At 44.0% G+C, this 23,930-nt stretch overlaps 4 protein-coding genes across 4 annotated transcripts in view; 1 reads left to right on the top strand and 3 right to left on the bottom strand.

The window, feature by feature from the left end:
- LOC116969026 overlaps positions 1-23,930 on the bottom strand; it is a 573,861-nt gene that overhangs the window by 94,056 nt on the left and 455,875 nt on the right. The window lies entirely within an intron of this gene.
- LOC116969039 (ribonuclease inhibitor-like) overlaps positions 1-23,930 on the bottom strand; it is a 451,987-nt gene that overhangs the window by 148,080 nt on the left and 279,977 nt on the right. The gene's annotated exons all lie outside the window — the stretch shown is intronic.
- The window catches only part of LOC116969024 (zinc finger protein 432-like), a gene marked incomplete at its 5' end in the record, with an annotated part of 120,078 nt that overhangs the window by 44,175 nt on the left and 51,973 nt on the right, over positions 1-23,930 (top strand). The gene's annotated exons all lie outside the window — the stretch shown is intronic.
- LOC116969011 (histone-lysine N-methyltransferase PRDM9-like) overlaps positions 1-23,930 on the bottom strand; it is a 78,597-nt gene that overhangs the window by 17,663 nt on the left and 37,004 nt on the right. The gene's annotated exons all lie outside the window — the stretch shown is intronic.

The following is a 23,930-nucleotide window of genomic DNA, read 5'->3' as shown; positions in this document are numbered from 1 at the left end:
TGGGCTCTCTCTCTCTTTTTTTTCTTTTTTTTAAAAATATTTTATTTTATTAGAAGTAAGTACAGTCATATGGCACCAAAGTGCCTAATATATATTTTCATAATACATTTTATGTACAACTTCTATTTTTTTTTTTTTATTACACTGAAAAAAGATTAGAATAAGAAAAAGAAGTTAGATAGTAAAGGATAGAAAGATGTGAAATATATAGTGTGTGAAAAAAGAAAACGAGTAAATGAAGAAAGTTGAGAGAGAGAATAGAGAAAAGAAAATAAAATAAAAAAAGAAAAGGAGATCATTATTTATAGTCTTGACCAACCCTCGTCCAGTCCTGAAACAGTTATTTTTTACAATTGTGTTGCACCATATGATTCCAAAAAAACGACGAATGGAGACCAACTCGTTATGAATTGGTCTGATTTATCCATTAGGAGGAATCGCATTTCCTCAAGATGAGCGGTGTCCAACATACTTGCAATCCACATTTTAAGCGTTGGTATTGATGTACCCTTCCAAAATTTAAGAATTAATTTTTTTGCTATTATTAAACCATAGTTAAGGAATAGATTTTGAGATGTGTTCAATTTATTCCCATCTTCCATTACGCCAAATATAATCAATGCAGTATTAGGTTCCATTCTTGTCTTGAATAATTTTGTAAATATTTCAAAAATATCATTCCAAAATCTATAAAGTTTTATGCAGGAAACTAAGGAGTGTGTTATAGTTGCCTTTTGGGCTAGACATTTATCACAAGTGGCGGATATATTTGGATAAAATTTGTTCAATCTTGTTTTTGAATAATATAATCTATGTACAATTTTAAATTGAATTAGATTATGTCTTACATTAATTGAACATTTGTGAATATATATCAGGTATTTTTCCCATTTAACCTTCGTAATTTTATCATTAGTTCCCGTTCCCACTCTTCTCTAAGTACCTCTGTCGATGGTAGGTCTATATTTAGAATACTATTATATAAATATGATATTAATTTTTGTGAGTCAGCTTCAATATTCATTGCTTCTTCCAATAAGTCAGGAGTTACTTTTTGATATCCTTGTATATATTTTTTCACGAAATCGCAAATCTGAAGATATTTAAAATATTGGTTGTTTTTCAATTTAAATTTTAATTGTAGTTGTTGGAATGATAGTAAGTTTCCCATTTCGTACATATCCCCGATCCTTCTAATTCCGAGACTTTCCCATTGGTTATATGTCTTATCAATAAGAGATGGTTTAAATAAGGGTTATTCGCTATTGGCATTAACAGTGATAGATTTCTTAATTTTAAAGATAATTTTATTTGTTTCCAAATTCTTATTGTACCATATATAATTGGGTTCTTCTTATATATTGTGTTATTCAGTTTTTTGGGGGAGAAGAGGATCGTTCCTATATTACAAGGATGGCAATCCTCCTTCTCCATTTTTATCCATTCTGTCTGTTGGGTAGTACTATCCAACCAATAAATCATATTCTTAATATGCACTGCCCAGTAATAATACATAAAATTCGGAAGTGAAAGTCCCTCGACCTCTTTTGGTTTACATAAGTGTTTTTTTTGTGATTCTATGTGATCTATAGTCCCAAATATAATTAGTAATATTAGAGTCTAATTTAAAAAAAAAATATTTTGGTATATATACCGGTATAGATTGAAATAGGTATAGTAATTGTGGTAGGAAGATCATTTTTATTGCATTTATTCTACCTAATAATGATAAGGGAAGTGTTTTCCAAATTTTAATCAACGTATTGTTTATTTAATAAAGGCATGAAATTAGCATTGAATAATGCTTTATATTTTCTAGTAATCTGAATACCCAAATATTTAAATTTTTCTGTTGCGATTTTAAAGGGGAACTTCAGTAAGTGTGTAGGTTATTGAGGTTTTAATGTCATGATTTCACTTTTATTCCAGTTTATTCTATATCCAGAAAAAGACCCAAATTCCTCTATTAAGTTTAATAAATTTGGTATGCTCGTTTGTGACTTTGTAATATATAAAAGTATATCGTCTGCATATAATGAGATTTTATTCTTTGAGTCCCTGGTATTATAGCCCTGAATATTCGGATGAATTCTTATACTTTCAGCCAGGGGTTCTATCATAAGGGCAAATAGCAGGGGTGATAGTGCACATCCCTGCCTATTACCCCTTGATAGTTGAAATTTTTGAGATAACATGTTATTAGTTAAAATTCTTGCCATCGGTTTATCATATAATAATTTTACCCATGTTATAAAATTCTCTCCCATATTAAATTTTTGTAGTACTTTATATAAGTATTGCCACTCTACTTGATCAAATGCTTTCTCTGCATCCAAAGAAATAATTGATATATCTTCTTCCTCTACTTTATGCGAGTACATTATATTAAACAGGCGTCTCAGATTATTAAATGAGTATCTTTTAGGTATAAACCCCGTTTGATCAGGGTTTATCAATTTACTAATATATTTGCTTAATCTTCTTGCTAAAATCTTTGCTAAAATTTTCTGATCTGTATTTAAAAGTGATATAGCTCTGTACGAGCCCGGATCTTCTAAATCTTTATCTTTTTTTGGAATAAGCGTAATAGTTGATTCTGTTAGTGTTTCAGGTGGTTTGTTTTCTTTAAAAGCATGGGAGTATAAATTAAATAAATAAGGGGTTGTTATCTCCTGAAATTTTTTATATAATTCATTATTAAAACCATCTGGTCCCGGTGTCTTACCATTTTTCAGCGATTTTATTGTTTCACCTATTTCTTTGATTGTAATTTGAGCTCCTAATTCCTCTTGTTCCAAAAGGTCCAGTATTGGAAGATTACAATTATCTAGAATTTTTTTTATTTTACTATCTTCTATTTTAATTTTAGATGTATATAAGTTTTGGTAAAATTGGGCAAATCTATTATTAATATCTTTAGGTAGTATTAGTAATTCACCTTTCTCTGATTTAATTTTGGTTATAGTATTTTCCTTTTCTTGTTTTTTCAATTGGCGAGCTAAAAGCTTATGTGGTTTGTCACCAAACTCAAAATGTTCCTGTTTTGAAAGTTGGAATAGTCTTATTACTCTTGCCGATAAAATTCAATTAAGTTTAAATTTCAGTAATATTATCTTATTGTGTTTATCTGTCGTGGAATCTTTGGCATTATCCAACTCTAACTGTCTGATTTCTTGTTCTAACAACAATTGTTCTGTCTTATTCTTTTTATTTTGAAAACTTTGATATGAAATTATAATTCCTCTCATAAATGCCTTAAAAGTTTCCCATAATAAAGAAGGCAAAGTACCTGGTATATCATTTGTATCGAAAAAAAGTTCAATTTGTTGTTTTAAATATTGATAGCCTTGCACGTCATTTAAATATGTGTATTAAACCTCCAAAAAATTTTTTTACCCGGCATTCCCTCAAATTTTACTGAAAATGTCAACGGGGAGTGATCTGAAATACTACTAATGTGGTATGTTGGGTTGTTTGTATATGGCATTAATTTCATATCCACTAAAAAATAATCAATTCTTGAATAAGTTTTATGCACCGAAGAGTAAAACGAGTATTCCCTTCCAACTGGATTAGCAGATCTCCATACATCTATTATATTAGTTTTTTTTATATATGTATTTAGAAGTTCGCTAGTTTTAGATTTTAAATTACTCTTCTTTTGTTTTGCTGATTTATCTAGATATGAATCTAAAACACAGTTAAAGTCCCCCCCTATTATCACATTTTGGTAATTAAACTCTGATATTATGTCAATAATTTTATCAAAAAAGTGGGGGTTATCAAAATTCGGAGCATAAATATTTATCAAAGTTAGTGGGGTTGCATAAATTTCACCCGAAACTATAATATATCTTCCCTCTTTATCTGATATGGTATTCTTTAATTTAAAAGGAATACCTTTCCTAATAAGAATAGGTGTACCCCTAGATTTAGAAGTAAATGATGAGTAGTATGTTTGGCCTATCCAATTCGCCTTTAATCTTATTTGTGTTTGTTGTTTCATGTGTGTCTCCTGCAAAAACATTATGTCGCTTTTCAACGATTTTAGTTGGGCAAAAATTTTACACCTCTTAATTGGTTCGTTGGCACCCCTTATATTCCAACTACAAAATGTAATTCCTCCATTCTTTATTTGTCTATCGTCTTGCATTGTAAATCAAGGTAATATTCCTGAATCATATGGTGCAAACAAATACCTCAGAATTTTAGGACTTGGGTGGTCATCCCGGTTTATTAGATTTATATTGCATCTCCTTCTTGTAAAGTGCCTTAGAAAAAGAAAAAAAGAATGTGATACACAATTACTTTCAAAAAATTAAACAGATAGAAATCTTGATTGTGCTTTAAAAAAAAAGGTGCTATTAAGGTATCTAAGGGAAGATACCTTAAGGACGAATAGCCATCAACGATGGCAAAAAATGTATAGACCTCCGTGATGTTGTTATACATTGAGCTCCTCCCCCTTGGTGAATCCTCATAAAAAGTTACATACCGTTTCATATTGTGTTTTTTCTTATATGAGTTTATCAAACCAGCGCTAGTGACAGCCGAGAGAAAAAAGAGACATAAGGAATAAAAAAACAAAACAAATATAGAACACAACATATACACGATTATATAAGTATATATGTCCCTCTAATTTATCCAATCTTAATCTAATCTAAACTTTCCCATATATATCCACCCAGGATTCTTACATAATATCCCATTCTATAACTACCATACATCATACAAGCTGGTACCAAAGGGTTAACTACCGTACAAGCAGGTGCCAAGGGGTTAAACTTTGAGCTTTTCATCCAAGGTTGAATATAACCAAGCTCTCTGAATAACACATTCCAACGAGATAAGCTTTATAATTGTCTGGGTAGCTCGGCCATTTTAATCAGTTCAAAACTCTGTAAAAAGTTCAAACTTCTTCCTTGTCGGCAGCTTGCCCCGATGTTTTCTTAACGATATCCTCTGCATACTTTAAAGCTTTTCCGGGATCTGCAAATGAGCGTTCAACGCCGTTATAAGATATCTTCATTTTTCCGGGAAAGTAAATTCCATATCTTACTCCCGGGACTTCCCTCAAAGTGTGTGTTGCCGGTGTAAACAATCTCATTTTCTGGACTACCTCAGGAGTATATGTGGGGTGGGGGGCGGGGTGGGGGGAGGGGGAAACCGTTTAAAATCTCTTCCCTGTCCGGGAGACCCGACCTTTTCCCTGTCGGGTCTCCGTTGTCGTTGGGGCCTAGCACCGTGGAGCGGCCTCCAACCTGAACGACCCGGGGGCTCGGGAGACTGCGCTGCGGACTACTCACCATCGTGGGGCTGGCCGGCCTCGGAACGTGGGGAGCGGTGGTGACTCGCTGCTGCGACTCGACTCCTGGGGCTCGGAGGCTCCAGCAACGCAGCCGCAGGTCCGGTGGACTGGGACATCGGGAGCTCGCGGGTCCGGGGGGAGAGAGAGACCGCTTCCCGGAGCTCCCGCAACGCGACTTCTCCAGCCCGTGTCGCGGGGTTTGGAACGACCCGGTGCGGGGTCATACATCGCCCGGCACGGCTTCGTGGCCGTGGGACATTCCAGCGCCCGCCGGGGGCTCCAACTTCGAGACTTCTAGACCGGGAGCGGGGCCGTAAATCGCCCGGCACGGCCTAAAATGGCCGTGGGACTTATCATCGCCCGGCTGGGGCTTGGACATCGGGAGAGACATGGAGAGCAGGGGAGAGAAAAGACTTTTGCCTTCCATCACAGTGGGTTCACTGTGATGGTTGTTTGTGTGAACTTAATTGTGTGTATGTCTGTAGGACATTGTTTTTGTTTGTATGGCTGTGGAAACAAAATTTCGTTTGAGTCTCACTGGGGCTCAAATGACAATAAATTTGTATTGTATTGTATTGTATTGAGAGTAATCGCGAAATATTCGCACATTATCCCCACGGTATGTCAGCTTCTTCCCATAAGTGATCTTTTTCAATATAAATTCCACTGAAGAGATGTCACGGAATTTCACAATTATCTGTCTTGAATAATTTGTTCCTCTTCCAACTCGTTTAATAATAATAATAATGGATGGGATTTATATAGCGCCTTTCTAATACTCAAGGCGCTTTACATCGCATTATTCATTCACTCCTCAGTCACACTCGGTGGTGGTAAGCTACTTCTGTAGCCACAGCTGCCCTGGGGCAGACTGACGGAAGCGTGGCTGCCATTCTGCGCCTACGGCCCCTCCGACCACCACCAATCACTCACACACATTCACACACATTCACACACAGGCAAAGGTGGGTGAAGTGTCTTGCCCAAGGACACAACGACAGTATGCACTCCAAGCGGGATTCGAACCGGCCACCTTCCGGTCGCCAGCTGAACACTTAGCCCATTGTGCCATCTGTCGTCGTTTAGCGACGTCTGTTCTTGGTTCTTCCGACAATTCCAAGACATCTTTGAGTAAGTCAGTAACGAAAGTACATGTTTGAGATTCATGTCCCTCTCGTCCTTCCTTTACTCCGAGAATCCTCAGGTTATATTTCCGAGTTCCTGATTCCAGGTCCAAACATTTATCAGTCATTCTTCCAAGTTTTTCCTCTTCAGTTTTCTGTGATTGTTTCAAATTCTTTATTTCCGAGACAATCTCTTTTATCTCATTCTCCATCTCTTCCATTATCTCATCCAGCTTTCCGATATCATCCTTTACACCTTTAAATTTCTTGTTGTAATCATTTTCAATTCTGACACACTCTGATTTTAATCTCTTATCAAATTCCTTATACTGCTTTTTGAGTTCTTTTAACTCACTGCAAGTATTATCAATTTTTTGAGAAATTCTCTCCATGCTAGTCTCCATACTCTGCTTATTACTCTCCATGCCAGTCTCCATACTCTGCTTATTACTTTCCATGGTAATCCCCATACTCTGCTTATTACTCTCCATCTTCTCCAGTGTCATGTTAATTGTAGCAGTTATATCTAAAAGCATTTGCTTCACCTCTTTCTCCTTCTTGTCTCCTTTTGTTGCCATTTCAAGCAGAGACCCTTGGCTGTAAGAATCTTCTTCTTCTGTCGTTTGCAGAGTATCCAATACTTCCTCGAGCTGAAGGCTGATAGTATTTTTCTCTGGCGCCCTTGAACGATTATCTCTGCTCATTTAAACTCATTTAAACACCCGATTTCACCATTAATCTCCCCGATTTTCACGTCACTTTCTGATGATAACACCCTTACACAACACCAGGCGACTTCGGTGAGTTTTTTTTTAAATCGGTGCTGACTTAAAACGGCGTTTACAATTTTTTTACGGGAGAGAAGCTCAATGCCGCGCCTTAATTCTCCATGACGCTGCCAGCTTTAAGGGACATTGTTCAGGTAGCAAACCAAAGAACTGCAGCTGCTGGTTTACAAAAAAGGACACAAAATGCTGGAGTAACTCAGCGGGTCAGGCAGCATCTCTGGAGAGAAGGACTGGGTGACATTTCGAGGCGAGACTGAGGAGGGTCTCGACCAGAAATGTTACCCATTCCTTCCAGCATTTTGTGTTCACCTAAACAGCGCCTATCTATCCACGTGACGGTGTGCCAGCAGGCTGGAGGAGCGGGCAAAGGCCTTGCCACAGAGCGGGCAGGTGAAGGGGCGCTGGCCGGTGTGGACTCGCCGGTGCTCCAGCAGGTGGTCAAGGCGGGTGAAGCCGTTACCACAGGACGGGCAGGGGAAGGGACGCTCACCGCTGTGGATATGCCGGTGCTGCCACAGGCTGGACATGCGGGCGAAACCCTTGCCACACTCAGCGCACACAGCTCCGGTGTGTATCTGCTGATGCTCCCGCAGCCCCCATGCTCTCTTGTCACAGTGGGAGCAGCTGCTCGCCGACGTGGGCCCGCCGGTGATGCCGCAACCCCCGCGAGCTGTCAAACGACTCACCACAGTACGGGCAGTCGTAGGGCGGGCCACTGGTGTGCACGTGCTGGTGAGACAGGGCATGGGAGGCCATGGCAAAGCGCTCTCCACACACCGGGCTGGGGACGGGACGGTCGCCGGCGTGCACCCGCTGGAGGGACAGCAGGTTGGAGGAACGGGTGAAGCCCTTGCCGCACTGTGCACAGGTGTTGGGGCGCTCGCCGGTGTGGGTGCGCTGGTGCACCAGCAGGCTGCCAGAGTGGGTGAAGCCCTTGCCACATTGGACGCAGGTGTAGGGGCGCTCGCCGGTGAAGCCCTTGCCGCACCGAGTGCAGGTGTAGGGGCGCTCGCCTGTGTGGGAGCGCTGGTGCACCAGCAGGTTGCTGGAGCGGGTGAAGCCCTTGCCGCACTGGGCGCAGGTGTAGGGGCGCTCGCCGGTGTGGGTGCGCTGGTGCCTCAGCAGGCCGCGGGACTGGGTGAAGCCCTTGCCGCAGTCGCTGCAGGTGAAGGGCCGCTCCTCGGTGTGCACCCGCCTGTGCACCTTCAGCTCCGCGGACGACTTGAAACCTTTGCCGCAGTCGGGGCAGGTGAAGGGCCGCTCACTGCTGTGCACCCGCCGGTGCTGCCGCAGCCCCGACAACTGGGTAAAGCTTTTGCCGCAGGTGGAGCAGCCATAGGGCTTCTCGCCCGTGTGCACCCGCCGGTGGGTCTCCAGGACATTCGCCATCTTGAAGCTCTTGCCGCAGTCCGAGCAGTCGAAGGGGCGTTCTCTTGTGTGCACCCGCCGGTGGGTGTCCAGCTCGCTCGGGTACTGCCAGGCCTTGCCACACACGTCGCACTCATAACGCTTCACCTTGTTGTGCCCCGTCATCTGGTCCTCCATCGAAGCTCAGCCCGCACACCGAGCAGATGGGGGAGGGGGGGGGCTCACCGGCACCCTGGCCGCCCTCAATTGCCGCTCTCGTCCCCGTCTCTCTGTCCACAGCAACGGCTCCTAAACCCTGCAGGAGGGGAACACAGATGGTCAACAAGCTGGCAAACAGGACATTACTAGCACATATTGAGTGTGTTTATGGCGGAGGAAACCGTTATATAATTCTGTGCGGCACACTGGCGCAGCGGTACAGTTGCTGCCTCGCCGCCAGAGACCCGGGCTCGATCCTGACTACGGGTGCTGTCTGTGCGGAGTTTGTACGTTCTCCCCTTGCCCTGCGTGGGTTTTTACTCCGGATGTTCCGGTTTCCTCCAACATTTCAAAGACGTTCAGGGTTGTAGATTAATCGGCCTCCGCAAAATTGCTGAATTTTCCCTAACGTGCGTGGGATAGTGCTAGTGTACGGGGTGATCGCTGGTCGGCGCGGACTCCGTGGGCCGAAAGACCTGTTGTTTCCGCGCTGCATCTCTAAACTAAACTAAACCAAAGAAGGGTGTCGACCCAAAATGCCACCCATTCCTTCTCTCCACAGATGCTGCCTGACCCGCTGAGTTACTCCAGCACTTTGTCATAGAGTGATACAGCGTTGGAGGAGAGGTCCTTCGGCCCAACTCGTAGCCGCATTCCTAGATCCCTCGGCTCCACACATTCCGCAAGGCTCAGAGTTGTACAGAGTCCAAGTGAGACCACACCTGGAGTACTGTGTGCAGTTTTGGTCCCCTAATTTGAGGAAGGACATTCATGCTGAGGGAGAGGTTAATTCCCGGGATGGCGGGACTGTCATATGCTGAGAGAATGGAGCGGCTGGGCTTGTACGCTGGAGTTTAGAAGGACGAGAGGGCCTCTTATTGAAACATATAAGATTGTTAAGGGATTGGACACGCTAGAGGCAGGAAACATGTTCCAGATGTTGGGGGAGTCCAGAACCAGGGGCCAAAGTTTAAGAATAAGGGGTAAGCCATTTAGAACAGAGACGAGGAAACACTTTTTCTCACGGAGAGTTGTGAGTCTGTGGAATTCTCTGCATCAGTGGGCGGTGGAGGCCGGTTCTCTGGATACATTCAAGAGAGAGCTAGATAGGGCTCTTAAAGATAGCGGAGTCAATGGATATGGGGAAAAGGCAGGAACGGGGTACTGATTTGGGATGATCAGCCATGATCACATTGAATGGCGGTGCTGGCTCAAAGGGCCGAATGGCCTACTCCTGCACCTATTGTCTATTGCCCCAGCGCCCCGCCATTCACAGTGAAGATCCTGCCCTGGTTTGACTTCCTAAACTGCAACACCCTCCCTACCCCCAAACAATGTGACCTCCTCCCTGTGGCTCCCTGCCCCTTACCCCTGCCACCTCCTGCTCCTTACCCCCCTTTGATCCCTCCCCCCTCCTCCCCACCCAAAACAGTGTGAACCCCCACCAGGCTCCCTGCCCCCTTCCATGACTCACTTGACCCCTCTCTTCCTCCCCCCTGTTCCCTCCCCCCCCCCCATTCATCCCCCTCGGCACCAAACCCACTCCCCCTTCAATCCCCCCCCCTCCCTTTGCTCCCTGCTTGCCCCCGCTACTCACTTCACCCCTTTGTCCAACCCCCAGCCTCTCACCCCCTCCCTCCCTCCCCGGACTGTCTCCTCTCTCTCTCTGACACTCTCCCCTTATTACTGCCCCTCTCAGCCTCCCACAGCTCAGATATCTCTCTCTCCCTCTCCCCTCCAAACTCTTTCTCCTCAACTCCCCCCCTCTCTGTCTCTCCCTCCCTTCCCTCTCCACCCCTCTATCTCTCTCTCTGCCCTCACCCCCTCCTCAATCCCTCTCTCCCTCCCCCCATCTGTCGGTTCACTCTGTCTCTCTCTCCTCGCGCCCCTATCGTTCTCCATTTCTCTAATCCCTCTCCCACACAACCTCATCTCCCCACTCTCCCTCCTCATCTGTATTCTCTCCCTCTCCCCACCGCCTATCCCCTTCTCTCTTTCCATCTCTCCCTCCCCACCCTTTCTCTCTCTGCCCTTCACTCTCTCCATCTCGCCCTCCCCACCCTCTCTCTCTCGCTCTCTCCATCTCCACCCTCTCCCCCTCTCTCTATCCCCTTCTTTCGCTCCATCTCTCCCTCCCCACCCTCTTTCCCACTATATCCCTTCTCTCTCTCCATCTCTCCCTCCCCGCCCTCTCTTTCTCTCTATCCCATTCCATCTCTCCCTCACCACTGTCTCCCCTCTCTCTATCCCCTTCTCTCTCCATCTCCCCCTCCCCACCCTCTTTCCCTCACTCCATCTCTCTCCCCCTTTCTCTCTCTCCATCTCTCCCTCACCACCCTCTCCCCCTCTCTCTCTCCATCTCTCCCTCCCCACCCTCTCTCTCTCTATCCCCTTCTCTCTCCATCCCCATCCTCTCTCTCGTTCTCTCCCTCCCCGCAATCTCCCCTCACTCCCCCCTATCGTTCTCTCTCTTTCTCCCCTGTTTCTCTCTCTCCCTCCCTCTATCTTTCTCTTTCTTTCTCCCTCCCTCTCTCTCCCTCTATCTCTATCGCCGTCTCTATCCCCTTCTCTCTCTCCCTCCATCTCCCTCCATCTCTCTCTCCCTCCATCTCTCTCTCTCCCTCCCTCTCTCTCTCACTCCCTCTCTCTCTCCCTGTCCAGTGCAAAGATCTTGGTCCAGTGCGGGTCGGCTCCATCTTGGGGCCGGGGGCGTCGCCGTCATTTCCGGGCTGAGTGAGGCAAAGGGGCGGGGTCTGTCCGCGACGTCATTTCCGAGGTGATGCCCCTCTCTCCAGAATCCAGCCCGGAAATGACGCATCTGCCGCGGCCACAAAAGTCCTGACATCCCAGGAATCAGTCTGATGAACCTTCTCTGTACTCCCTCTATGGCAAGAATGTCTTTCCTCAGATTAGGAGACCGAAACTGCACACAATACTCCAGGTGTGGTCTCACCAGGACCCTGTACAACTGCAGTAGAACCTCACTGCTCCTATACTCAAATCCTTGTTGTTTGACATGAGTGTTACTTTCCAATTTGGTCTATTGACGAGTTATTTGATATGTAAGCATTGACTGCAAAACTTATCTATACTCCCAAGCCTTTGCTGATGTCCACTGAGCGAGGGCTATATGTATATATGTATATATGTATGTAGTTTGTTTGTTTATACTATTCTTATAACAAATGTAAAGCACTTTGGCCAACGAGAGTTGTGTCGGTGAGACCAAGCGGAGGCTGAGCGATCGTTTCGCCGAACACCTCCGCTCGGTCCGCAATAACCAACCTGACCTCCCGGTGGCTCAGCACTTCAACTCCCTCTCCCACTCCTTATCCGACCTCTCTGTCCTGGGTCTCCTCCATGGCCAGAGGGAGCAACACCCGGAAATTGGAGGAACAGCACCTCATATTCCGCTTGGGGAGTCTGCACCCTAGCAGCATGAACATTGAATTCTACCCATTTTGATAGTCCTTGCTGCCTCCTCCCCTTCCTCAGCCCTCCTGCTGTCTCCTCCCATCCCCCAACCTTCGGGCTCCTCCTTTTTCCTTTCTTCTCCCCGCCCCCCCACCCCCCATCAATCTGAAGGAGGGTTTTGGCCCGAAACGTTGCCTATTTCCTTCGCTCCATAGATGCTGCTGCACCCGCTGAGTTTCCCCAGCTTTGTGTGTACCTTCGATTTTCCAGCATCTGCAGTTCCTTCTTAAACACAAAGCTCTATGTATTATCCTTTTTTTAAATTTATACACTGAATGGAAACCGATTGAGCAACGTTTTTTCGTTTCCTCTGTGTATGCGAGTACTCAGTGAAATGATATTAAAGAAATACTGAATACTGAAATAAAGCAAGGACAGCATGGGACAAGCGGCACAACAAGAAGTTGATAGAAAGTGGAAGTGGTGGAGGCAGGCAGGTTCGATTTTATCATTTAAAAATAAATTGGATAGGTATATGGATGGGAAAGGAATGGAGGGTTATGGTCTGAGTGCAGGTAGATGGGACTAGGGGAAAATAAGTATTCGGCACGGACTTGAAGGGCCGAGATGGCCTGTTTCCGTGCTGTAATTGTTATATGGTTATATGGTTAAAACACTTAAATCGGTATACAATAGCAAATCTCTTTTTTATTCATATGTTGTTGGATTGATAGATAATTCCTGCATCCGCCCGCCTGTGACTGTGATGTCCCTGTAGATGTCAACTCTCTGTGCTCAGCCCCTTCCCTATTCCCACTTCCATGTGAACATCATTTCTTGCATCAGGTGTACACCCACTGTCAGGGCATCATATGTATGTCACAGAAGGCTCACTAACCTTTTTGTTCATTTGATGTAGAGGCCACTGAATCACCTCCACAGTCACCACCTTCAGCCATGATGAAGACAGGTGTGCACAAACTCTGTAGCTCTGGAATAAACAATATTAACAGAACAATCAGGTGACAATTGAATGTGTAAAGCATTCTTGCCATCCTAATCTGATGGCCGATTAGGGAAAGGGGAGATGCAACGAGACCTGGGTGTCACGGAACACCAGTCATTGAAAGTAGGCATGCAGGTGCAGCAGGCAGTGAAGAAAGCGAATGGTATGTTAGTATTCATAGCAAAAGGATTTGAGTATAGGAGCAGGGAGGTTCTACTGCAGTTGTATAAGGTATTGGTGAGACCACACCTGGAGCATTGTGTACAGTTTTGGTCTCCAAATCTGAGGAAAGACATTCTTGCCATAGAGGGAGTACAGAGAAGGTTCACCAGGCTGATTACTGGGATGTCAGGACTTTCGTGTGAAGAAAGACTGGATAGACTCGGCTTGTACTCGCTAGAATTTAGAAGATTGAGGGGGGATCTTATAGAAACGTACAAAATTCTTAAGGGGTTGGACAGGCTAGGTGCGGGAAGATTATTCCCGATGTTGGGGCAGTCCAGAACTAGGGGGTCACAGTTTAAGGATAAGGGGGAAATCTTTTAGGACAGAGATGAGAAAAACATTTTCTTTCCACATAGAGAGTGGTGAATCTGTGGAATTCTCTGCAACAGAAGGTAGTTGAGGCCAGTTCATTGGCTATATTTAAGAGGGAGTTAGATGTGGCCCTTGTGGCTAAAGGGATCAGGGGGTATGGAGAGAAGGCAGGTACGGGATACTGAGTTGGATGATCAGCCATGATCATATCGAATGGCGGTGCAGGCTCGAAGGGCCGAATGGCCTCTACTCCTGCACCTATTGTCTATGTTTCTATGTGCCAATTGAATGTGTAAGAAGACATTGTCTTGCGAACCAACAAGCAGCATTACAGTGCAGCGGAGATGTGGAAAACACCCCATCCAAACAATAGACGATAGATAGCTCTGTTACAAAACTTACCTTCAGCAGCGCTGCAGTTCTGCCACTGGCCGTGTGCACGACTTTGGCGCTTTTGAGGGGGGGGGGGGGGGGGGGGGTTAAATTGCATTTTTTTTCCTACCTGTCCTGGATATATTTTCTCGGAGTGCAAGCTTTTGCTGAAGAATTGTTCCGACGGCCGTTCTGTGATTTTTCTTTTTTTTAATCGCCCGACAATTTCAGCGCTGGAGTAATTTAAAAATCAGCTTCTAAAACCGTCAACGGGGACGGATTTCACGTACGGGACAGGTACGGGGTTGGTATTGATGGCACTGCCCTGAGATGTTTCATCTCTTACCTCAAAGGTAGGAGTTTCTCGACTAACATAGGCAACTCTTTCTCCTCCCCAGCTAATCTCTGCTGTGAGGTTCCACAAGGTTCCATCCTTGGCCCCATTCTCTTCTCCCTGTATATGCTCCCCTTAGGCCAAGTCATTGAAAGGCACGGTATTTCGTTCCGTTGCTACGCAGATGATACACAACTCTATCTCCCCCGAAGCCCAAAAACCAATCAAACCTTACCCGCTGCCTCGAGGATATAAAGTCCTGGATGGCCCAGAACTTCCTCCAACTAAATGAGAGTAAGTCTGAGGTCATCCTTCTCGGCCCCTCGGACTCAATCAAAATGATAGCAGGCAGCCTTGGAAGCCTTACCCCACTACTCAAACCTCACGTCAAAAACCTCGGCGTGATATTTGACTCAGCACTGAAATTTGACAAACAAATCAATGCCGTGGTAAAAGCTAGCTTCTTTCAGCTTCAGATGATAGCTAAAATAAAAAATTCCTCCAATTTGATTACCTCGAAAAGATCATCCACACATTCATCTCCTCCCGCCTAGATTACTGCAACTCCCTTTACACTGGCATCAGCCAATCTTCCCTGTCCCGCCTGCAACTGGTCCAAAACGCCGCAGCGAGACTCCTGACGGGCACCCGAAAAAGGGACCACATCACCCCGATCCTGGCCTCCCTGCACTGGCTCCCTGTGCGGCTCCGTATACATTTCAAGACCCTCCTCTATGTCTACAAAGCCGTCAATGGGCTTGCCCCCATCTATATTAAAAGTCTTCTCACCCACCACTCCACTTCCAGGTCCCTCAGGGGCGATCGACCGCGCCTTTGCATTTGCAGCTGCTAGACTGTGGAACAGCATTCCCCTTCCCATCAGAACTGCCCCCTCCATCGACTCCTTTAAGTCAAGACTAAAATCTTATCTATGCTCCCAAGCCTTTCCTGACGTCCACTGAGCGAGGGCTATATGTATATATGTATGTAGTTTGTTTGTTTATACTATTCTTATAACAAATGTAAAGCACTTTGGCCAACGAGAGTTGTTTTTTAAATGTGCTATATAAATAAATGTGACGACTTGACTAAAGGAAAGCCGTTTATTTTACATATAAACGTGCTTCTTAGGATGCCTTTAATCCGCATTTTATAACCATATAACAATTACAGCACGGAAACAGGCCATCTCGGCCCTACAAGTCCGTGCCGAACAACTTTTTTCCCTTAGACCCACCTGCCTGCACTCATACCATAACCCTCCATTCCCTTCTCATCCATATGCCTATCCAATTTATTTTTAAATGATACCAACGACCCTGCCTCCACTACTTCCACTGGAAGCTCATTCCACACCGCTACCACTCTCTGAGTAGAGAAGTTCCCCCTCATGTTACCCCTAAATTTCTGTCTCTTAATTCTGAAGTCATGTCCTCTTGTTTGAATCTTCCCTATTCTCAAAGGGAAAAGCTGATCCACATCAACTCTATCCCTCTCATCAAGTCCCCCCTTAACCTTCTGCGCTCCAGAGAATAATGACCTAGCCTATTCAACCTTTCTCTGTAACTTAGTTGATGAAACCCAGGCAACATTCTAGTAAATAATTTTACATATTATTGCACTCATTTTACGTTGCAAAACGGTGATTTAGGCCCCATATGAACCGGCAGTGTTTTTCCTGCTGATATAGGGTTTAAATTCACTGCAACGTTCCAAACGATCGCGTTCCTCAAAATCCCACTCGCAAGATGATTTAAATGGCCATTAATTTACGGAATTAAACACTACATTCCTTTCATTTGGCCTATAAATCCATGACAATGAGATTTAAAAATCAAGTTTATCTTGTGAATTCTTGTGTGAATGTTATTTGGACACTTAGGCTATTTAAAAAATGTCAACCTTTGGTATATCCCTTTGGCGCGGTTTTTATTATAGAGCTTTGTTTTTTTCCCCCTTTTTTTCCTTTTTCCTTCTTTCTTTTCTAGGGTCTATTTCTTAATTCTTTTCTCTAACCAATGGGTCTCTGTTTATAGTCAAGGCTGCGTTACACCAATTAACTCTTTACAGCGTTTTTGTTTAACAAAACTTAATTGATGTTCTTCTGCCCTGCGCCTTAATCCAAGAATCCAGTTTGCCACTTGTTAATCTCTCTAATGCTAACTCTTTCTTTATACCTTACCAACTTTAAGTTATACTATGTTATACCAAAGGAAGCTATTCCTGTTTCACTTATACGTTGGCTTACTTATTTAGTATCACTATTTTGTTAATTTTGTTAATTTGTCTTGTTGTATTATTACTATCATCACTACTATTATTACCATTAGTGTTAGCAATGTCATTGGTAGTACAACTACCAAGGCTATTATTTTAACTTTGTATCTATTCATTTAGGTTTACTTCACTTTATTTCTATTTCTATTTCTATTTTCTATTGTCCATTTCTCAAATTATTATTATCATTGTTATCATTATTATAGTTATATTCATTTTATGTTACTTTACTGATATTGAGCGACTTTGCTGCTTTGGGATGTGGAAATATTGGGAGTTAAGATCGGACTACTCCATGCGGATGCGAGGACAACGTACCTTGGTGCAATGTGCACTCAAGGTTCGGTTGGGACATTGGGGACCTCAGGTCCGGGGACTCAGGTTTGAAAGATGGTTAAGTGATATGTGTCACGACCGTTTGTTGTGTGTATACGTATGTATGTATTTTTTTTTGTTTTGTTTTTTTTGTTTTCCCCTTTTACCACCCACACCCCCACTCTCAGCAGCTGGCTTCGATGCGCTCTTCCATTTCAATCTGCAGTATTACAGCGCTCTGCCCACTCGTTTGGATATAGCTAAATATGGCCAACACAAACGGCACTCTTAGATTTGTCTCTTGGAACGTGAGGGGAGTGGGGGGTCCTACTAAGACTGATAAGATCTTGGCCCACTTGCAATACCTTAAGGGCGATATATTTTTTATTCAAGAGACACACCTTCGCAACAGAGAGGTAACACGGCTTAAGAGAGGCTGGATTAGCCACTTATTTCATTCAAAATTTAATTATAGGGCTAGGGGTACTGCTATCCTGATTCGTAAAAACGTTATGTTCGAACCACAGAAAATGGTGGAAGACCCTGCTGGCCGCTTTGTCATGGTCTCTGGCAAACTGCAAGACACACCTGTCATATTGGCCAGTATTTACGGTCCCAACTGGGATGACAGCTCATTTGTAACCAAATTTTTCACATCTCTCCCAAACATTGAAAATTACCACATCATTGTGGGTGGAGATTTTAATCTGGTCCAAGACCCTATACTGGACAGATCTTCGAACAAAGCCTCCACTTTAACTAAATCAGGTAGGACTTTGCATGCTTTTACCAAACAACTTGGGCTCACTGACCCATGGAGACATACATTTCCCACGACTAAATTATTTTCATTTTTTTCCCACGTGCACCGTACCTATACCCGTATAGACTTCTTCCTCTTAGATAACAGACTGCTCTCCAAAATCAAATCCAGCGAGTATCATAGTATCGTGATATCAGATCACGCTGCGACTTCCCTCGATCTTCACTTTCGTAAACGAACTAACCCCTTTAAACAGTGGAGGTTCAACTCCTCATTACTAGCAGAGGCTCACTACATGCAATTCCTGCACTCCCAAATCACCTTATATTTTGAGCTGAATGACTCGCCGGACATAGCAAGAGGTATACTCTGGGAAGCTTCAAAAGCCTATATTAGGGGCCAACTTATCTCTTTTGTCTCCAACCTGAAAAGAGCCGAGACGTCCCAAATGGCAGACCTGTTACGAAAAATAAAGGACATTGATGATAAATACGCATCTGACCCAGACCCTAATTTTTATAAAGAACGCTTTAGGTTACAAATAGACTTTGACCTCATGTCTACCAATAAAGCCAAGTTACGACTGCTTAAATCTAGGCAACACTTTTTTGAATCTGGGGATAAAGCTGGGAAGCTTTTGGCCCATCAGGCCAGAACCGAGGCGACTTCACGGCTAATTCCAGCCATTAGATCCAGCTTAGGGGAGATTCATACCGATCCTCTTAGAATTAATGAAGCATTTGCTAAATTTTACGCTGAGCTATACACTTCCGATTGTCCTCCCACTGCAGATGACATGTTCCATAGTATGATGTTTCCCCGAATTGACGATGAAGCCACGAAAGTCTTGGGTGGTCCCATAACTGTCACTGAGGTCCAAGCAGCCATCACATCGCTGCAAAGCGGAAAGTCGCCCGGCCCTGACGGCTTCACTGTAGAATATTACAAAGCTTTCTCTGTTCTCCTCGCACCAGTCCTGAGAGATATGTACAATGAGGCGTTTTTACATCGCCGCCTACCGCCCACCTTGTCGTTGGCTACTATCTCCCTAATTCTTAAAAAGGAGAAAGATCCTCTGCTTTGTAGCAGCTATAGACCAATTTCACTCTTGAATGTGGACCTCAAAATCCTCTCTAAAGTTCTTGCGCTCCGTCTTCAACAAGTGATGCCCTTTATTATCTCATTAGATCAAACAGGGTTTATGCCAGGCCGACAGTCCTCCCACAATACCAGGCGTCTCCTTAACATCATCCATTCACCAAGTAGTGAGACCCCGGAGATAGTGGTCTCCCTCGACGCCGAAAAAGCTTTCGACAGGGTCGAGTGGAAGTACCTATACGAGGCGATGGACAGGTTTGGCCTTGGCAATAGTTTCATTCATTGGGTCAGTCTATTATATTCGTCCCCGGTGGCCTCAGTACAAACAAACGACACACTGTCGCCCCACTTCCCCCTTCGGAGAGGTACCAGGCAGGGTTGCCCGTTATCACCACTTCTGTTTGCTGTCGCGATAGAACCCTTGGCGGTCTGGTTACGCTCAGAGAAGGGCTTTAAAGGTATTACACGGTTTGACACAATTCATAAAGTCTCATTGTATGCGGATGACCTGCTCCTGTACATCTCGAATCCAGTCAGCTCTCTCCCTGTGATTATGAACATTTTAGAACGGTTTGGGGTGTACTCTGGTTATAAACTTAACTACCAAAAAAGTGAATTATTACCGATTAACTCATTGGCTAAGCAGCTCCCTCGCTCTTTAACCTCATTCAAATGGGCGGATGAAGGATTTCGCTACCTCGGCGTTTTTATCACAATACCTATATTTGATATGTTCCGCACAAACTTCCAGCCTCTGGTTGAGAAAGCTGAAAGAGACTTTGACCGCTGGTCAGTCTTACCGTTATCCCTCGTGGCCCGGATAAATCTGGTCAAGATGGTCGTCCTACCCAAATTCCTGTACCTTTTCCAGCATGTTCCTATATTTATCACTAAATCTTTTTTTGATAAATTAGAAAGGAGAATATCTAAATTTTTATGGGGTAGCAAACCGGCCAGAATTCGAAAGACGCTACTACAGTCTCCTAAGAGTGACGGCGGTTTGGCACTTCCTGACTTTAGGCGATACTACTGGGCTGCTAACTTGCAAAAAATCCTGTACTGGATGAATGATGATTGCGACCACCTACCGACCTGGGTACACATGGAAAAGGCGAGTTCACATCTCCCGTTGCGGTCTGTCCTATGCTCTCAACTCCCCCTTTCTATAACATCTGCGGGTGCAGGCCCAATTGCGTCCCTCTCGCTCAAGATATGGAGTCAATTTAGGAAAAACTTTGGTTTACAAGGCCCTTCCATCTTGACCCCACTGCTTAAAAATCACATCTTTAATCCTTCAAGTACAGACTCCGCATTCAAAACCTGGCATAGTAATGGCATCAGTAGTATCAAAAACGTATACAAGGATGGTATTTTTTCGTCTTTTGCAGAGCTTTCGCACAACTATAGCCTCCCAAACTCCCACCTTTTTCGTTTTTTTCCAGATTAGGAATTTTGTGAAGAAGATATTCCCCCATTTCCCAAATCGTCCCCCTGAAACCCTGACCGATTCCATCCTAGCTCTAGATCCCAACCGGAAGAAATGCATCTCTTTTTTGTACAACTTATTAGGGTCGGTTATATTGAAACCTCATACCTCATTAAAAGCTGCGTGGGAGGGCGAGCTGAATATGAAACTAACAGACCAGCAATGGGACTCTGCCTTGGATTTGATCCATTCTTCCTCCATATGTGCCCGTCATGGCCTAATCCAATGCAAAGTCCTTCACAAAGTCCACTACACAAACGCAAGATTATCTAGAATATACCCCGCTGTTAAAGACACCTGCAACAGATGCAATCAATCCCTGCCAACCATAGTCATATGTTTTGGTCTTGCCCTAAGCTAGCAACCTTTTGGAGGAGTGCTTTCGACGTGCTAAGCAGAGCCTATGGCCAGACTATTCCTCCAAACCCACTGTCAGCTATTTTTGGTATTCCCCCCAACACCAACCTCTCTGTTGCGTTGAAGCGGGTCCTGGCTTTTACAACCCTGTTAGCCCGGAGACTGATTTTGCTTAACTGGAGACTTACCTGTCCCCCGACACACGCCCGCTGGATCAAGGAGGTGCTCTACAACTTAAAGCTTGAAAAACTTAGGTTCTCTCTCAAAGGCTCTACCAAGACATTCCTAGATACATGGAACCCTTTCCTGGAACTTGTTAACTCTCTTAACTTGTTTCCGGACTCGGAAGAGGACTGAGTGTCCTCTATCACAGCTCTGTCTTATTGCAGCTGCTATCCCCTCAACCCCTCCCCCCCCCTCCTCCCCACAATCTATTTATTTATCTATTTATTTATTTATTTATTTTTTCCTCCTTTTTTTTTTTTTTTTTTTTTTTTTTTTTTTTTTAATTTTTTTTTTTTTATTATCGTATTTGTGTGGATGTGTACGTATGTGAGTGTTGTTTGTTCCCGGGTGGCGAAGGTGGGTAAGGGTAAGGGTAAGGGTTTTGAGGGTCGTTTACATACTGTTGTACAATTATGTCCTGATTATCACTGTCTGTTATCATTGTATGTATGCAAATTGCTGTTAAATTCAAAATTCAAATAAAAAGATTTAAACTAAAATCAAGTTTATCTTGTGAATTCTTGTGTGAATGTTATTTGGACACTTAGGCTATTTAAAAAATGTCAACCTTTGGTATATCCCTTTGGCGCGGTTTTTATTATAGAGCTTTGTTTTTTTCCCCCTTTTTTTCCTTTTTCCTTCTTTCTTTTCTAGGGTCTATTTCTTAATTCTTTTCTCTAACCAATGGGTCTCTGTTTTTTTCTCTCATTGATCACTCTTATACACGAACACAACTTTCTTTCTCTCACTTTCTTCATCTATATCTTTCCTTAAAGCTTAAAAAAATGAAGGGGTACAATAAATGTAATAAGATATATCTGGCTTGTACTATTGTAATTTACTGTGCTTCTAATAAATAAAAATATATTTTTTAAAATGTTAACCTTTTCTTAAGAAATGGATAGATGTTTAGATCTAGTAATTGAATTTTGTAATTAGCTACAATTGGGTAACTAACTAATTATATGCTTTAATTTCAGGTCATCCAAGTAAGATTGTTTCATATTTTAGGTATGTTGCAAAACTTACCTTCAGCGGTGCTGCAGTTCTGTCACTGCCCGTGTGCGCGACTTTGGCACCTTTTTAGAGGGGGGCTGGTTTAAAATGCTGTTTCCTCCAGGCTGTTTAAATCGGTGTTCATCAGCCTGTTTAATTGCTCAAGAAAAATCGCTCCTACTGCCGTTCTCTGCACTTATTTTTAAACTAAGTTGGATAATTTAAGTGTTATAGTAAATTAAAAATCATCTTCTAAAGCCTTGAACACCGACAACGGGACGGATCTCACGTAGGGTACAAGGCAAGGTAGGCTGTTTATTTTAACATTAAAAAGTGCTGGAGTAACTCAGCGGGTCAGGCAGCATCTGTGGAGAACATGGATAGGTGACGTTTCACAGAGTGCTGGAGTAACTCAGCGGGTCAGGCAGCATCTGTGGAGAACATGGATAGGTGACGTTTCACAGAGTGCTGGAGTAACTCAGCGGGTCAGGCAGCATCTGTGTAGAACATGCATATGTGACGTTTCGCAGAGTGCTGGTGTAATTCGGGTCAGGCAGCATCTGTGGCCAATGTGGATAGATGATGTTTCAGGTCTGAAGAAGGGTCGTGACCGAAAAAAACGCCCCCTATCCATGTTCTCCATAGACAGACACAAAATGCTGGAGTAACTCAGCGGGACAGGCAGCATCTCTGGAGTGAAGGAACCTTCTTCAGACTGAGAGTCACAGGAGAGTGAGACACAGAGATAAGGAAGTGTAAGGTGTTACTCCAGCACTCTGTATTACACGAATAGTGTCAGGTTAGGAAAATGGGAGGTACAACGAGATCTGTGTGTCCTGGTACATCAGTCACTGAAAGTAAGCATGCAGGTACAGCAAGCAGTGAAGAAAGCAAATGGCATGTTGGCCTTCATAGGGCGAGGGGTTGCGTTTAGGTGCAAGGAGGACCTACTGCAGTTGTACAGGGCCCTGGTGACACCACACCTGGAGAATTGTGTGCAGTTTTGGTCTCCTAATTTGAGGAAGGATATTCTTGCTATTGAGGGAGCCCAGCGTAGGTTCACAAGGTTAATTCCTGAGATGATGGTGGGACTGACATATGTTGAAAGAATGGGTCGACTGGGTTTGTATTCACTGGAATTCAGAAGGATGAGTGGGTATCTTATAGAATCGTATAAAATTAGTGAGGCATTGGACAGGGTAGATGCAGGAAACATGTTCCCCATGTTGGGGGAGTCCAGAACTGTTAAGGTACATTTCTTAAAACAGACAACTCACAATAAGTTAGATCGACCAACACAAGCTTTACTGATCATTTAGCCGGCGGCGAGAGTGGCAGGGGATACAAAGTCAAGTATGCAACACACACTTAACCCTCCTGGGCCATCACTCTAATGAACAAAGGCATACAGCATATTTTGTTACTATTTTGGAAACATAGTCACATGTTTATACACAGTTGGAGCACTGATGTCTAACACATCAATCACAGAGTATACCCATTCAAAGCATTCATGTCACTAACACAATACTTCGCATGCTGTGGTTATATCGATCATATGCATTTCGTTGTCTCTAATGCATTTCGTTGTCTCTGTACTGTACACTGACAATGACAATTAAAATTGAATCTGAATCTGAATCTGAATCTGAACATGGATAGGTGACGTTTCACAGAGTACTGGAGTAACTCAGCGGGTCAGGCAGCATCTGTGGGGAACATGGATAGGTGACATTTCGGGTCGGGACCCTTCTTCAGACTGACACTATGTTGACAGATGAGGGGGTGATCGGCAGATGAGTGAAGTAAGTGACAGAGGCGAGGGAAAATAAGGAGATGAAAGGATGTGAGATAAGGAGAGGAATGTATATGTGCAGCTTTAAGGGACATTGTTCAGGTAGCATTTGGAGTATTGCATACAGTTCTGGTCACTCCATTACAGGACTGATGTGGAGGCTTTG

This window comes from Amblyraja radiata, assembly GCF_010909765.2.
Source record: "Amblyraja radiata isolate CabotCenter1 chromosome 42 unlocalized genomic scaffold, sAmbRad1.1.pri SUPER_42_unloc_2, whole genome shotgun sequence".
NCBI lineage: Eukaryota > Metazoa > Chordata > Chondrichthyes > Rajiformes > Rajidae > Amblyraja > Amblyraja radiata.
This window is presented reverse-complemented; position numbering and strand designations above follow the sequence as displayed.